We start from the raw sequence: 18,347 nt of genomic DNA on the forward strand, positions 1-18,347 counted from the left end.
TCTGGTTGGGGAGCAAGGAGTCACTAAGTCACTTTACCTGCCGTTGGGAAGGTGCTTTATACAAGATCTGCTGGATTATCATTTCCTCCTGCTGCTTAGGATGGGGTACCTGAGTGCTGTCACTTCACATACCAATTTCCATGGATCTCTAGATTTTCCTGAAGTTTGCGGCAAGACACATTAAAGAAAATTTACAGCTCTTTACAACTTTTTTGTGTACATGAAAGTGACTAATTAATCTTCATAGGTGTTGGTGGGCCCAAGTGAATGAGCCTACCAACTAGTAGTCATCCAGTCAGGCATCATCAGAAACTTATTCTTAAGATTTAAAGCTAAACCCGACTTCAGTTTAAAGACAGCTCCTGACCTAATTGGTGTCAGTATTCTGAATGCTTTTGTGAAAGTGTTTTTTTGGATGAGATTAACATTTAAAGCTGGATTATTCTCTATAATGTAGGTGGGCCTCATCCAATTAGTTGAAGACCTTAATAGAACAAAGATTGACCTTCCGGAGCTAGAAGGAATTCTGCCAGCAGACTGCCTATGGATTCAAACTGCAATTCTTCCCTGGGTCTCCAGCCTGCTGGCCTACTCCATCATATTTTGGACTTGCCAAACTCGTCCACAATCACATGAACCGATTCCTTAAAATAAATCTCTCTCTCTGTATATACACACATCTTGTTGGTTCTGTTTCTCTGGCAAACCCTGACCCATTGCTTAACTCTACAATTAAAATAACGCCAGGCACATGAGAAGAACCCAAAATTATTGAATGAACCAATGAATAAAAATACATACCAGGAATTCTGTTTGGAAAAAATAGTTTAATAGTAAAATCTTGAGATGAAGAATGGGTTCTTAATACCTTTGAATCCATAATAAATTGAAACCAGGTTAAGGTGCAATCTTCCTGGTACCTTTTTAAACTTGAAGGTTTAAAAAAGATGTATTAGTTCTGGAAAGAAAATGTTTGTGTTCTATTCTTGGCAGTGTTTGTCATCAGTTTTGTGCCCCTTGATCTCTCTAGGTCTCCAGTTGTTTCTTCAACTGTAAAATGACACATGTGGCTTAGTTGATCTTTAAGTCTCTGGTTGTAAAATGTCTTAATTCCATAGTACCCTCTGAGGACCCTTCCATAGTGGTTATTCTGAGTGTTTCCCTATCCGCATGGATCCCATTAACCAGTTCCCAATGCAGTGATATCAGGATACATCACGTCCTGATAGTTATGTGGTTCACGGAGAAATAAAAGAGTGCAGACACAGAAAGCACGAAGGTGTCTCCTTTCTCCAGTAGGCCCTGCAGAGAAAACTTAGAGACAGCAGAAGTTCACTATGTTTACAGCCGATAAATGAATGTTAAAATCCCCTTCACATTTTCCCTTGAGAATAAAGGAAAGAAGACCTTATCACTAAATTATATCATGAGTAAAAGTTCTCTCATTTACATTCATTGCTTTGTCTGCATAAGAAGTTCATTGTCTGCCAACAGCTTAAGGTCTTGAGAAAGCCATAGGTCATTTTGCAGCCCAGCATTTATAACATTGTCTCACAAATCTGATTTAATCTTTCTATTTTGCCATCAGTTTGGGGGTACTATGCAATCTCCAAATAATAAAACTTTAATGACCTGAACAATATTTTATGTTTTTACTCCAAACATATTTCTTTTATAGAAAATTCTGTGAATATTTTCTGCCATATTCACTGAATGAAGATATTCATCTGAGCTGAAAAATAAAAGATCATTGCAATTGTGAATCTTGTCAAAGGACAAATAAAAATGTGTCCATTTTGAAAAGGCATGAGTTACAAAGTGCCCACTTTTATTAAATATCATGGGAAAAATTAAAAGTCAGTAAGATTAACCTTAACTGGAATTTCAATTAAGATTATTTTTCCTAAAATAAAGTTGCTTTTTTGTTGTTGTTGTTGAAAACTCAATACTTGATATCATAAAATATAAACAAAAGAAGAACATTTTAAATAATAAGAATCTTACCCACTCAACAATGCATTGGTATTTATTCTTTCATATGGATTTTTATACATGCCCATATATACATGTACTTAACCTTTGAACTTAATCTTTTCTCTCAAGAACTATCTGCAGTATGTAACTTGACAATGAAGACTGAATTTTGTGATTATTGGAGGGACTTTGGGGTCTTAGATTTTGCAGTCTCCTCTAGTGACCTTCTGTACCATGAAGAGTCAAAGTCATTGCATTGGCTACTTTGCCATTCTCATCCTTCATGCCCTCCAAATACACAGGGGTTGAATGAATTCAGAGAGACAGTGGAGGGGCCAAGGATTTGGGTGGTGTGTTGTCAAGTCATCTGTAAGAACCCCCACAGGGGCCGGCCCCGTGGCTTAGCGGTTAAGTGCGTGCGCTCTGCTGCTGGCGCCCAGGTTCGGATCCCCGGGCGCACACCGACGCACCGCTTCTCCAGGCCATGCTGAGGCCACGTCCCACATACAGCAACTAGAAGGATGTACAACTATGACATACAACTATCTACTGGGGCTTTGGGGGAAAAAAAAGAAGGAGGATTGGCAATAGACGTTAGCTCAGAACCGGTCTTCCTCAGCAAAAAGAGGAGGATTAGCACGAATGTTAGCTCAGGGCTGATCTTCCTCACAAAAAAGAAACAAAAAAGAACCCCCACAGAGAAGTTTATAATCATTCAGCTTTGAGCTCATAAGCCAAGTAAAGGATCCAGCTGCTTGAGACTTATACCCCTTCACTGCTCTAGATGTTTCTCCTGGCTTAGTATTGGGAAATAAAGGAGCAGACCAGCCCAAGCTGGACGGGAGAAAAAATGATGAATGCCGCAGAGTAACTTCATCTGAAGAGAACCAAAAGTAGCTGTACCATCTTTAGGTGCCACCAGCTGCAGGCAAATGATTACAGGTTTTCACTGATTTATAAGGATTTCTATGATTTTTTTCATCCAAAATATTTTTACACTAATTCTTAGACTATTGAATTTTATAAAAAAAAAAGATATAATAAAGAAAACATATTTCTTTGTATAAAGTTATGTTCTATGCTTTTAGCACCTTAAGTTATTTTTAATAAAAGAATTGTGTTATAAATTTTAACTCATGGCAATAAATTAGCAAAAACTGAGTTTATTTTGTATTATCATAACCACCCACATTTAGCACAGATGTTCAGCAAGAGATTTAGGAACTGTTTTGGAAGCTCTCATTAGCTGAGATGAATTAGCAGAATATTTATGGATAATATTAAACTAAGTACATATTTTCTTTCTTGAATATTTGTAGAGGTCTCATAAATATCAACAGCTGCTTATCCTTTGGACAGTTCTTATACGCATCAGTAGCACCAAAGCCTACTATTTTAATGGTTCTAAATGTCAGAGCTGTTGCCTGGCCATAGGGCACTCTGAGCAAACACAACCCCATGAGCCTCACCTCATCTCCAAGACCCTCTTGTTTCTGAAGTAGCTCATGGGATCTGTATAGACCAGAGTGATTTGTCCCAAGGGATCTAATTTTTTATGGGATATCTGTCTCCTGGTCCAAACAGCCTCTAGAAGCCTAATTCATATACAGAATTCAGGGGATCTAGAGAGAGTGAATACTTGAGAGGGGAATTAGAAGGTACTATTATGTTTACCATGGATTCTTCTAATGCAAATTCAATCCTCTGTATACATGCCTCCTTCTTCATTAGACCTGACTCATTCTTTCAGGAACTCAGAAGATTCAAGACAGGCCAAGACTAGATGCTAAATCTGCAGAGAGCTACAGAACACTGCTATGAACTTTAGGACTTGTAAACATTCTGTGGGGGGGTGGGTATGAGGACTCAAAAATCAAGTGTATTGCTGGCTATCACGTCTGCCTTGGGGATCATCCTCCAAAAAAGCAAATCATGAACAGTCTAACTTGGGATATTCAGAATGACCAGAGGAGAGGTTTTACATGTTGGGAAGGGTAAGAACTACTGTTGGGAATGTACATTTTGACTGATCATGGTGGTCATGAATGCCAGGATAAAATTCGACTGTCTTACAAGCAATATAAGGAGAACAACTGGAGCTCTTGATCAAGAACTAACTACAAAAATGGTGTCAAGGCTGATTAAACTTTATATAGGCTTGATGAGAGCTGGCCGAACTTAGAGGCAGACAAGTCCAAGGGAGCCTCATAAAACCATCCAGGTGGAAGTGATGTGGGCCTGAGGGTGGCAGCGATATTAAAAGGAGAGATATAGGGGCCAGCATCCTGGTGTAGTGGTTAAGTTTGTGCACTCCACTTCAGTGGCCTGGTGTTTGCAGGTTTGGATCCCGGGCATGGACTGACGCACTGCTCATCAAGCCATGCTGTGGCAGAAGTCCCACATAAAGCAGAGGAAGATGGGCACAGATGTTAGCTCAGGACAAATCTTCCTCACCAAAAAAAAAAAAAAAAAAAAAAAAATGGAGAGAGAGAAATGCAGGAACCATTATGAAGAGGGCATCTCATTGCTTATAAGAACAATGATGAAGGTAGATTGGAACTCTAGTATGACATTTTGAATAACAGGAATTAAGATAGCAAAAATGCTGCTGAAAAATATAGACTATGCCGGAAGGATTCTGGTTTTGGGGGAAAATGGTGATTTTAAGCAAATGAACCTGGGAAGGGTTCCACATAAAGATGTCAGATATTAAGATAGTGGGTTAGCTTTCTGATTACTTGACAATGTGTCACTCTGAGAAGGCACAGGCTAGGTAAGAAAGGAGAAGGACGAGTCAGCAGGTGATGACATTCTGAAGCCACTGGGACCCTGTACGGAAGCACTAAGTTGAGATGTGGATGCAGAATGAGAGGGAGGAAATATTGGGAAGCTAAGTGCCTGTTTCACGATTGTGGCAGGGGAAATCCTGACCAACAGCATTTGGATTAAAGGGCTATGCAGTGTTATCAGCCAGAGTCAGGAAGCACAGAAGCCAATGCGAGTATTTCAAACAGAGAATTTAATACTGGAAACTTTACTCAGGTGATATAAGGGCCGAGGAGCCAAACAGGAGATGGTGAGCATACCCCGAGATTAACCACAGCAGGAAACCACCAGACCCCTAGGGCTAGAAGGACACAGAGGTGGTGGTGTTACCAGCACCCAGAAGCTGGGACTGTGCAGTGGAAAGTGTAACCACAGAGTGAGGGGCTATCTCCTGGGAGCTGGAATCAGGGAGGAGGCTAGTCAATGCTAACCATGTCACTGGAGGCAGAGAGAGGGGGAGGAAACACCCTGGCTTCACTCCTTAGCCTGCCCTTCAATCTTCCCTCATTGCCACTCATTGGCCAAGCCTACCTATAGGCTAGTGGGCAAGGGATCCTGGGAAATGTGATTTCCTGCGACAGAATGGAGGAAGGGCAGGCCTGGCGCAGATCTGAGCAAAAAGAGGCACACACAGCCAACCCATCTCGCCTCACCTAATATATATAAAGTTTTGAGGACTGCCTTCTGAGAAAGTTTTAGAACACAAATATAGATTAAAATGTTGATATTTCTTTCTCCTCTGTGACTGCAATCCATACAGAAAGAAGAGAATTTAATGGTCATCTAAAATAGGAGTGCATGAGTGTTCAGCTGCCTGGCCAGCCTTCAGCCCACCCTTCCCCCCCCCCATTTCTTTACCTAGTCGACATCACCGTGTGCTTCTTGTCTAGTTATCACAAAGCTGAGCATCTGCAAAAAGGAATAGTTCTGCCATTTCAAAAAGAGCAGATGAAAGTTTTCTATGATGCAAGAGTGGTTTTCAAAAGATAATTTTGTTCGTCCTCTTCTGTAATTACAACTGAACTCTATTTTGTCTTCTGTAAATGATTTATGATCCTCTGGCTAGGGGACTGAAAAAGACTCATATTTGTAGATGCTTTGCCTTTGACTTGCTCCCGTCCTCTTGGAAAGTCACTTATTCTATCAGGGACTGTGTTTACTTACATAGAAATAAGGAACAGAGTCCAAAGACAGAGAAAGGGAGAGACAAACAGGAGCACCATGGTGCCCCCAAATAAAGTAATCAATGTTGCTTGTGTTATTTGCTCCAATTCCCCTTTTGTAGCACTATGGGACTGAGTCTAGTGTTTGGTTGAAAATAATAACAATTAACATTTGTTAAGTATTTGCTATTTGCTAGATAAAATTTTATTTATTTTAATTAATTAAAATTTTTTTTGTGAGGAGATCAGCCCCGTGCTAACATCTGCCAATCCTCCTCTTTTTTTTTTTTTTTTTGTTTCATTGAGGAAGACTGGCCGTGGGCTAACATCCGTGCCTGTCTTCCTCCACTTTAAATGGGACACCACCACAGCATGGCTTGACAAGCGGTGCGTTGGTGCGCGCCCGGGATCTGAACTGGCGAACCCCGGGCTGCCGCAGCGGAGTGCATGCACTTAACTGCTTGCGCCAGTGGACTGGCCCCTAGATAAAATTTTAAATACTTCCGTGTATTACCTCATTTAATCCTTAAAACAAACCTACGAAGAGTGGTACCCTTATCCCCTGTTTTATAGGTGAAATAAACCAAGGAGTAGAGGAGAATTTGCCCCCACTCACATACCTGGTATGTGGCAGGGACAGCATTTGAACCTTGTAGCTCCTCCTCAGAGCCCAGGCTGTACCCATCATGGCATGCAGCCCACTCTCTCCAGTAGTCTCAGACATGGAGATCTGGAAGACTAGGGACTCACCCACAGACATCGCAAAGAGCAGAGGTGCTGGAAGGGAGGAGGTGGGTTAGTGAGACCCTTTTAAGGCTCTGTTTGGACAAATGTGCTTGAACAGCTATTGACAGTGGGGGAAGAAGAGTTTTTTGATGTCCAAATGGGAGGTAGGAGAGAGTTGTGGTCAAGCATAAGGAGTCTGGTCAGTTTGACTTGGCTTCTTGGGTGTTTTAGGTAGATTTGGAGTGTTAATTACTCTATTTATAAAATAATAGTGAGTATCTACCTCATGGGGCAGTTGTAAGTATTAAATGAAATAAGTAAAGTGCTTGTAAGCACAAGTAAGCACGGTACTCAATGCATAGTTGTTATAATTATTGCTATTATTGTTATTGTCAAATGGAGGAGGGGATCAAGTTGCAACCCAGATTATCCCCCTTCCTACGTTACTACATAAATCTTAATTAACTGCTCATTCATCCCCCAAATCTATCTAGTCATGTAGATGCCTAATATTTATGAGCTTTTCCAAAGACTATAGCTTAAAACTGTGATTTAATTCTAAATTCTCTGCTCTTATTTAACAGCAAAATAAATAAGAATCAACACCCCACTGAAGACCTCTTTGAGGCCTACAGAAACAGTAAAAAAATCCTTTAGAGCTTTCAAGGCTTTCTCCAATATGACCCCAAAAATATGTTCTAATAGTAGCTCCCCTTTGTCTCCTCTTTGTATGCTAAGGTCCCAGAGCATTCAAACTATGTAATGTTCCCCAGACTGGTCCCATGCCTCTGTCCTCCTGGTCCTGTGTTGTTCTTGTTACCTCTCTACTTACACAATCACCACCTCCCTCAACCTATCCAAATCTTCCTCTATCTTAAGTCCATCTTCATGAATGTAACCCACAAAGCCTTTTCTTATCTACTCAAATAAATGCGATCTCTCCTTGCTCTGAACTCCACTCACTCGTTTGCACCTCACCTATCAGGTATCACTTACCACCTTGTATTTTGTTTGTGAACTCGTCTTCGCCTTTCTTTGTTAAGATAGAGACACAGGAACTGATTTTACATGCAAGCATTCCCTGAAGCAACTTTCATTGTGCCTTGCACACAGCAGTCATTCAAAAAGTATTTGTCAAATTAAATTTAGTGTAGAGGAATTTTTGAGGAATACAGTTTCCACTTCAGTCCTCTCAGTCTTGGCCCTGCTCCTCTGCTCAGCTGTACTCTGGCTGGAGACTTTCTCCCTTGGTTTCAGATTAAACATTTTCTAAGTAAACTATGCATTGCAGAGGCCTTCACTGAAAAGAGATCTTCAATGAGAAACATACTGCCTTTTGTTTTGCTTTTAAATAAGGGCAGGAGAGTTTTGACTTGAAAGCCAACATACTATAGCCTTAGGAATGGCTCTGTAATTGACAATTAAGCATGTGCATGCAAGTATGAACTCTCCTCAGTGAGTTGAGAGAGATGCCTCCCATCAATGCTTGTTTTTCCCAACCACCAATGGGATAAGCATGTTTTGAACGAGTTAAAATTTTCCTCAATATCTCCTTCCCGCTGCAGGAGATTCTGTTACTTCAAAGGAGGTAGGACACCCACAACTCAGCACAGAACACACATACACACACAAACCAGTTTTCACTTTATTTTTCTTTTCCAACTCCTAACTACTATGGAAATTGGCAAGATGATTCCAAGCAGAAAAATTTTGATTTCTTGAATTTTATGTGCATAGCATGATAAAGATGAATGTGGTAGAGAAATGAACACATTTTGAATCAATGGGCCATAAATACTCTCTTGTCACCATCATTTGGCAGTAGGATTTGCTGGGAGTATGTGAGTATGTATTAAATAGTGTGGTTAGAACCATCTCAAGGGGGGAAACACAATGACATGCAAAGCCTCAACCTTTTAGATATGTGTCTACTGAGGGTCTCTGTGACAGTGTGGCAAGGCTCCAGGCTTTAAGCACTTGGCCATTGCATTTGGATTTTAAAAGATCCCAAGCTATAAATTCTAGTTGCAATTAGAACTGGTGAAAAGAGAAATACCCTAGGAGTTATTAATATGTAAATCTAGTAATTTGGGAAATTGAATGATCTCAGGTTAGGGTTTCTGAATTTATGCAATCTAATTTTGACTAAAATGACAACACACTTCAACAATTCTGCATACATTGACAGAAAATTGCATGATGTTTCCTTAATATTAGTACAGAAAAAGAGTGCTGAAGGAGAGCAGAAGGCAAGAACACACATGTGGCTACACTGCATCACACCAAAGATCCACATAGTCTGAACTCTCATTCCCAAAGCAGCCAATGTCATATGTTTCGGTAGAAAATAAAATCCAGTAACAAAGGAGATCACGTTTTTACAAATGCGGCAGAATGGTTCCTTTAGAAATGTTTTCTTCTATCTTTGTCAAACTTAGAATGTTTTATCTCAGTACTGGTACAAGCAGAATAACCAATTTTTCTTATCTTTGCCAATGGTCCTGCCATTAAGAAGGATAGTGTTGATAGGTGGAAATGTATCCGGAATTGCTCAATGGCCAAGCCTGTAGATACAGCTGGAATCCATTGTGAAATGGGCCACGTGGATAATCAGTTTACAATATGGACAAGAAATTTGACTGCTATTACCGTTTACAAGCACTTCAGACAATCGCAGGTAACCTGAAATAATTGATTTCTTTTGAAATGCAGTCACATTGTTCTTTTGCTTGACTGAAATAATAAACTAATATAGTTAGCAGGCTACATTAATCAGTTCATATCCTCTTAATACCACAAACACCAAGGGGCACTCCATATTTTTTTATTATGCTGAAATCTGTTTGAATCAAATATTGGTCCAGACCCAGATCCATCAAGTCCAATTATCTGTCTTTGAAAGTCACATGAAGGGCAGATTTGTGAAGAAGAGCATGGCTTTCTCAAGGTTAAGAATTGTTAATGTATCTTGCTTTACCTTAATAATCTTTTGTGAATGTCTATGTACCTAAATGTAATTGTTTTTATGTAGCTATTTGTATTTAAGGCCTATTACAGTTCAGCATCTGTGTAAAGAAGTATGCTTTTTGCTCTTTAAAAATCTAGCTAGTTAAAGCTCCAAGAGTGTCATCTGGTTTGAATATTCAAAGTTTGGTAAATAAGTTCATGTGAGTCAGTCTATTTGGGAAATGAGCATTGGCCTTGGAATAAGAAAATATGAGTTTGAACCTTAGCAGTTCTACTCATCAGTTAGCTAAATAGGAGCAAGTAATTTAAATTCTGAGCCTCATTTTCTTTTGACACCTGGGGTTAGTAGTCCCTACCACATCTTCATTCATTCATTCTTTCATTTCTCCAGTATTTATTGAACACCTACTTTGTGTTAGGCACTTTACTAGATTCTAGTGATACAAACAGTGAATAACAACTCAGTCCCTATAGTCCAGGGACTTATCCATAAGTAGAAGTATATTGTAAAAAAGTAACTGGGCACTATTGTGAGGGGTATCATAATTGTGATAGGAGTAAAATGCCAGGAGATTGAAGATGAAAGTGAATTTATTTCTCTGCTTTGGGGGAAGGTTTAAAAAAAGAGATAATGGTTAATATAGCCCAAAGAATTAAGAAGAGGATGAACAGGCATGCAGATGAAAGGGCCTGGCTTATTCAGAGAATTATAAAGAACACTGTGTGATTGTTATAGAGTATGGGTGATGGAGTGAGAGGAAACAGACTTTCCTTTGCTATGGAAGTCTAACAGTCATATCCATTGGGTCCCACGTCACTTTGATGCTTATGTGTCCTTTCAAAGACATCCAGAGGATTATTCAACCAATTTTTTCCTTTAAAAATATATTCCCCTTTTCATATGTTTTTTGTCCTTAAATGTTCCACAGTGCTTCTTTTTGTTATGGATTCAACCAAACTTCCACACTGGGGAGAAGGCTCACCAATCTTTATTTTCCAGAGTCTTCCTGGGAAAGTATCTTAGGGTAGGGAGTTGTACTGGCCATCTATCATTCTTCTTCTTCTTCTTTTTTTTTTTTTTTTGTGAGGAAGATCAGCCCTGAGCTAACATCCGTTGTCAATCCTCCTCTTTTTTGTTGAGGAAGATTGGCCCTGGGCTAACATCCGTGCCCATCTTCCTCTACTTCATATGGGACGCCGCCACAGCATGGCTTGACAAGCGGTGTGTTGGTCTGCGCCTGGGATCTGAAACTGCGAACCCTGGGCTGCCAAAGCCGAGTGTGTGAACTTAACTGCTATACCACCAGGTGGGCCCCCCCATAATTCTTTTTTAACGTGGTGCTCTAAACTGCAATGATGTATATGTTGGCAAATGATTCTATGATTTCATAATATTCCTAGGTGGGTATCTTTCAGCCCTGTTCTGTGAACATTCAGGTGGCAAAAAATTGTTCATAGCTGTGTGACCCGAGAAAGTTCTGTGTAGGACTCAAAATTTTATCTAGGTCTTAAAGGATAAATAGGAAGTGAGTGCCCATTCCAGGCAGAGGAATCCTCATAAATAAGGTATAGAGGCAAAGAAACTCAGGGTAAGGAGCATGAGGGAGGATAGAGGAAGTATCGAGTCATTGAATGTGAAATGGTGATTGCCTACTTGCATTTGGGGTTTATTCAATAGATAGTTTGGGGTAACCAAAGAGTTTACATCATAGAAATATGACTGGAGTTGTTCTCTAGGAAATGAATCATAAATGAGACTGTAGAGGGAAGATTGAGGATAGGGAGTTTCGCTAGTGAATATTTAGAGAGCAAACACATGGTAAGAAAGGAAGGCTTGAATTGTGACTACAATATTGAAAACAAAGAGAAAGGGAAAAATTAGAAATACATTCCAGAAGTAGAATCAATTACCAAGCAACTGATGGGGGAGAGGGCTAAAATGACTCCAAGCTTTGGAACTGAAGTGAGGCTAGTTCTGTTAATAGAAAGTGAGAACATAGAAGGAGGAGAAAGAGAATGTTTCAGGGAGAATATGATGAGTTAATTGGCTACACATATGTGATACAAGTGGAGATAATAGACAACTTATAAAATTAGACATGTGGGTCAGAGGAAATAAAACCTTTGCAATTACCTGACATTTGTGTCTGCTTCTCTTCTGGTTTTTGACTAAAATAGACTAAAATGAAAGGTGAGTTATGATTACAAACCTATCCTCCCAAGTTTATTGGGAATTAAGTACAATATTGTTCTAATCTAATCATATAATATCCTCATCAATGTAGCCTCTTTTCACTAATATGTGTTCCCTCACCTAGGTCTGTAACTCATCAGTCTCAATTAGATCCTCTGCAAACACAGCATCTCTGTCTCTCCCCTTTACTCCCATATGACAGCTGGAAAAGGTTATTGGTGCTGAACCCAGATAGCTTCTGTGTAAGTCTTTCTCTTTCTAAACTCCCATAATTAATCTTTTGCAGACTGACAACAATTCTACTGTCTTCATTTCACAGACACAAATTCATATGGCTTTGCAGCACCTCAGATAACTTATTACTAGGTTAAAAAGGAATGGAGATACTCCTTGAGGCTTCTCCAGTTTCACCGTGTGCTGTCAGGTCAACATTCTCAACACAACTAACCAGGGACAGATGGTGCCCATTCCCTCAGTGACAGAATCATCCAGCAATGTCAAAGGCATTTACATCCTTGAGAGAGATGCTTATGACTAAAAGTTTCCCACCATGTGTACTCCAGAATACTGGAATGAAACTTGAATAACAATTTATGTTCAATTATGTTAAACTTTAATTACATGAATCATTTAGAAATAAACACAGTTACTTTGTTTTATTATCAATTCTCCAAGGACTTTTCTAGAATGACATTACTGTGCTTGACTTGAAGATGTCTACACTAATAATTATGTAAAATTCAAAATTGGAGACGATATTCTATAATGAATCCTATATATTTTAAACCACTGTAGTAAAACTGAAAAAGGAAAAATGAAATGTTGGTTAGGAAAATAGCCACTAATTTGGATAACATAAACTACATCTTGTGTTTCCTTAATCACTCTTCTTATCCTTTATTCTCTATACTACTGCATTGAATTTACCTTTATTAGTTCTATGAACATGGCCTTAAATTATCTGCTTAAACAACTTATACGTTTGATAATAAAGACATTTTAAACTTTTCCCATCCTATCCATTTTCTTCTCTACTTTAAGGATAGCTAGTATTAGTTTTTTAGACTATAATTTAAAACTCTTGAAGAATCTGGCAACCTGAATTTTAGTCCCAGTTCTGGTATTAACTATTTGCATAATCTTTGCCGACTGTCTTATTTTCTCTGAATCTAGATTCCACATATATAAAAGGCCCCGTGGCTTAGCGGTTAAGTGCGTGCGCTCTACTGCTGGCGGCCCGGGTTCGGATCCCGGGCGTGCACCGAGGAACCGCTTCTCCGGCCATGCTGAGGCCGCGTCCCACATACAGCAACTAGAAGGATGTGCAGCTATGACATACAACTATCTGCTGGGGCTTTGGGGGAAAAAAAAAAAAATATATAAATGAAATGTGAAAAAAAAAAAAGGCAAGGGCTCTTTACCTAAAATCTCTTCTATTATTGAAATTCTATTGTATGATTTGCTCAGATGAAAATAGTAACTAAATAATGATACAAATGTTTAGTTTAGTGAGATATGAAAATTTATTTTTCCTCATTAAAATTGTATTATTTTTGGTCTAAGTAGATAAAGTAAAAAACCTGTAAAGTTAAAATAACAATATTTTTATCTTGATAATACCAGACCTAAGAGCATGTCTTCATATATTCTGTATTATTTCTACCTCTGGACATTCCTACTCAGAGAGATTGTATCCTGTGAAAGTACCTACTTCACTAGTTAACAATAATTATGTTGAAGGAAACACACATGCATTGTGTGTAATCATTCAGTTACTCTTCATTGATTTCACCATCATGAGTGTGTTTAAAATGTTAGGGGGTGAAGAGGAACAAAGCAGCACCTCGTTAAACCAACAGACACCAAGGGAAGTTAGTGGAAAGTGAGCTGCTTGTTCAATAGCAGATTTATGTTCCACTGTGTTGGAATAGGTCACCACTTTGCTCCATTCTCTCCAAGCCCCTCTGCCATTAAGTCTGTCTTCTGATTGGACATCTTGAAAACTCACGCAGCTCATTGAAATGGTACTGGATCGTGGTAACATCACAAAATCTGTCAAAGCCAAAACGTAGAACACAAATCTGAGTTATGTCATAATGTTTTTATTATACAAAATCAGGGGTCATGAATTGCAAAAACACTGAAAATAAATTTGTTTGAAAAAATTTTATAGCTCATAAATGTCTAATTGTTTGATTTTCTTTATTCCATTTTTTTAAATTGATGTCTTAATAGTTTATAACATTGTGAAATTTTGGTTGTACATTTTTGTTTGTCAATCACCATATACATGTTTCCCTTCACCCATTGTGCCCACCCTCCACCCCCTTTGCCCCTGGTAACCACAATACAGTTCTCTCTGACTGTGTGTTCGTTTATATTTCACATGTGAGTGAAATCATGCAGTGTTTTTCTTTCTCTTTCTGGCTTATTTCACTTAACATAATACCCTCCAGGCCCATCCATGTTGTTGCAAATGGGACAATTTTGTCTTTTTTTATGGCTGAGTAGTATTCCATTGTATATATATACCACATCTTCTTGATCCAATCATCAATCGAGGGACACTTGGGTTGCTTCCATGTCTTGGCTGTAGTGAATAATGTTGCAATGAACATAGGGGTGCATAAGCCTCTTTGGATTGTTGATTTCAGGTTCATTGGATAGATTCCCAGTAGTGGGATAGCTGGATCATAGGGTATTTCTATTTTTAATTTTTTGAGGAATCTCCATACCTTTTTCCATAGAGGCTGCACCGGTTTGCATTCCCACCAGCTGTGTATGGGGGTTCCTGTTTCTCTTTATTCCATTTTAAGGTATAATTTGCATATAGTAAAATCTACAATTTTTAGTGTATAATTCTGTGAGTTTTGATTAACTTATACAGTTGTATAGTTACCACCAAAATCAAGATAGAGAATAATTCCATCACCCCCTCCCCAGTTTCCCCATTCTCCTTTGTAGTCAATCTTTCCACCTTCCTCAGCCCCTGACAATCACTGATGTGTTTTCTGTCCCTATGGTTTTGCCTTTGTGAGACCATCATATATGTGAAATCATACAGTATGTGGCCTTTTGTATCTAGATTCTTTCACTTAGCATAGTGCATTTAGCAACATCCACGTCATTGCATGTATCAGTAGCACCCTCATTTTTACTGCTAAATATTATTCTGTCATGTGGATGTGACCTACTTTGTCTACTCATTTCTTAGTTGAAAGGTGTTTTGATTGTTTCTAGTTTTGGTGATGACTAATAAAGCCAATATAAACACTGGCATCCACGTTTTTGTGTGATCATATGCTTTCATTTCCATTGTTAAATACCTAAGAATGAGATTTCTGAGTGATATGATAGGATAGGTATATAGGTATTTCTGAGTGATATGACAGGTTTACATGGCTACACCATTTTGAATTTCCACCACCAATTTATGAGAGTTCCAGTTGTTCTGCTTCCTTGCCAGCAATTGGTATTACTATTTTTAAAAAGCCATTTTAATAGGTATATAGCTGCATATCAATGCAGTTTTAATTTGCATTTCCCTAATGTCTAATGGTGTTGAGTATCTTATGTCTTCATTTGCCACTTGTTTATCTCTTTGATGAAATATCTGTTCATATCTTTTGTATGTGGTGTGAGATACAGATCAAAGTTTGTTTTTTTATTGGACAGGAATATCTGATTTTTATAGCACTATTTGTTGAAAAGACTATCTTTTCTCCATTAATGTGTTTTGCACGTTTGCCAAAATCAATTGACTGTATAAATAAGAGTTTATTTCTGGATACTTTATTCAGTTCCACAGATCTATATGTCTGTCCTTGCCACAATACCACTGTCTTAATTTTTGTATACTAGGTCTGAAAATCAGGTAGTGTGAATACATTACTTTTGTTCTTCTTCAAAATAGTTTTGACTATTCTAATTCCTTTGTCTTTTCATATAAACTTTAGAATCAGTTGTTGATTTCTAAAATAAAATTACTTGCTGTGATGTTGATTGGAATAGCTGTGGATCTATAGATTTGAAAAATAGCTGTATTGAGATATATTGTATATACCATACCATTCTCCCTTTTGAAGTGTACAATTCAGTATATTCAGAGTTAGACTATCACTGTAATAAATTTTAGAACTTTTTAATACCCCAGAAAGAAACTTGGCATCCCTTAGCCAACAACACCAACCTCCCATTCCCCAACTCTAGGCAACCAGTAATCTACCTTTGATAGATTTGCCTATTCTAGACATCTCATATAAATGGAATAATACAATATGTGATCCTTTGTTATTGGTTTCTTTCACTTAGCACGTTTTCAAAGTTCATCCGTGTTGTAGAATGTATCAATACTTCATGTTTTTATTGCCAAAATATTTGACTTTAAGGATATATAACATTTTATTTATTATTTCATCAGTTGCTAGGCTTTTGGGCTGTTTCCAGTTTTTAGTTATTACAGATAATGCTGCTGTGAACATCATATACAAGTTTTGCCTGGACATATAATTTCATTTCTCTTGGATATGCACCTAGGAGGGGAAATGCTGGGTCACTTGATAACTCTATGTTTAATCTTTTGAGGAACCACTAGGTTCTTTTCCAACGCAACTGCCTCATTTTACAATCCCATCAGTGTCTGAGGATTTCAATTTCTCCACATCCTCACCAACACTTGTTATTTTCCATTTTTTGATTATAGATATCTTAGTGGTTGTAAAGTGGTATCTCATTGTGGTTTCGATTTGCATTTCCCTCACGGATAGTGATGTTGAACATCTTTTCATGTGCTTCTTGACCATTTGTATTTTATGCGGAGAAGTGTCTATTCAGATCCTTTTCCCATTTTCTGATTGGGTTATTTTTATTTTTATTGTTGAGTTGTAATAGTTCTTTACATGTTCCAGATACAAGCCCCTTATCAGATACATGATTTGTAAAATTATTCTGCCAATATTTGACTGTCTTTTCACTTTACTGATGGTGTCTTTTAAACACAACAGTTTTTAATTTTGAAGATCTTCAATTTATCTATTTTTTTCTTTTTTTGCTTGTGCCTTTGGTGTCATATCTAAGAAAGCATTGCATAATACAGGGTCACAAACATGCACACCTATGCAATCTTATAAGAGTTTCATAGTTTTAGCTCTTAAATTTAGGTCTTTGACACATTTTGAGTAAATATTCGTATATAGTGTGAGGTAGAGGTCAAACTTCATGTTTTGGCACAATATCCAGTTGTCCTAGCACCATTTGTTGAAAAGATTCTTCTTTCCCCATTAAGTCGTTTTGGCATTCTTGTCAAAATCGATTGATCAAAAGTATAAGATTTCATTTCTGGACTCTCATGTTTATTCCAGTTATTCATAGGTCTGTCCTTATGCCAGTACCACATAGTCTTGATTAGTTTTGTAGTGTTTTGAAATTAGGAAGCGTGCATGCTCCAACTTTGATCTGTTTTCAAAATTGTTTCAAAATTTTCGATCCGTTTGATTATCATGTGGACTTTAGAATTAGCTTGTCAATTTCTGCAAAGAAGTCAACTGGGATTTTTACATGGATTGCATTGAATCTGTAGAATATTTGGGGGAGTATTGCCATCTTAACAATATTAAGTCTCCTGATCCATAAACATGGAATATCTTTCCAGTTATTTAAGTCTTCTTTAACTTTTTCAACATTTTGTAGTTTTCACAGTATAATTTTCACTTTTGGTTAAATTTATTCCTAAATATTTTATTATTTTTGATATTCTTGTAAATGGAATTGTTTTCTTAACTTCATTTTCAGAATGTTCCTTGACAATGTATAGAAATACAATTGATTTTTGTATATAGATCTTGTATCCTGCAACTTTGTTGAACTTGTTTATTAGCTCTTATAGGGTGTGTGTGTGTGTGTGTGTGTGTGTGTGTTCCATAGGATTCTCTATCTACAAGACAGTTTTACTTCTTCCTTTTCAATCTGGATAGCTTTTATTTCTTTCTTTTGCCTAGTTGCACTGGTTAGAATCTCAAGTGTTAAACAGAATTTGTGAAATCAGACATTCTTGTCTTGTTCCTGATCTTAGTGGAGAAGCATTCAGTCTTTCACCTTTAAATATGATGTTAACTATGGGCATTTTTGGGTTTTTTTGTAGGTGTCCTTTATGAGATTGAAGAAGTTTCCTTCTATTCCTATATTGTTTAGTGTTTTTATCATGACAAGGTGTTGCATTTTTCCAGGTGCAATTTTGCATCTATTGCGATAATGAAGTGATTTTTTTGTCCTTTATTCTGTTGATATGGCATATTATATTAATTGACTTTTGGATATTGAAATGACCCTGCATTCCTTGGATAAATTCCACTGTATATATTGTTTTATTTTGTTTGCTAGAATTTTGTTGAGGGCTTTTATGTCTAAAGTTTTCTTTTCTTGAGATGTCATTGTCTGGTTTTGTTATCAAGATAATATTGACCTCATTGAATGAGTTAGGAAGTGTTGTCTTCTCTTTC

This window comes from Ceratotherium simum, chromosome 9, assembly GCF_057802395.1.
Source record: "Ceratotherium simum simum isolate JZ-2026a chromosome 9, ASM5780239v1, whole genome shotgun sequence".
In the NCBI taxonomy this organism is placed as follows: domain Eukaryota; kingdom Metazoa; phylum Chordata; class Mammalia; order Perissodactyla; family Rhinocerotidae; genus Ceratotherium; species Ceratotherium simum.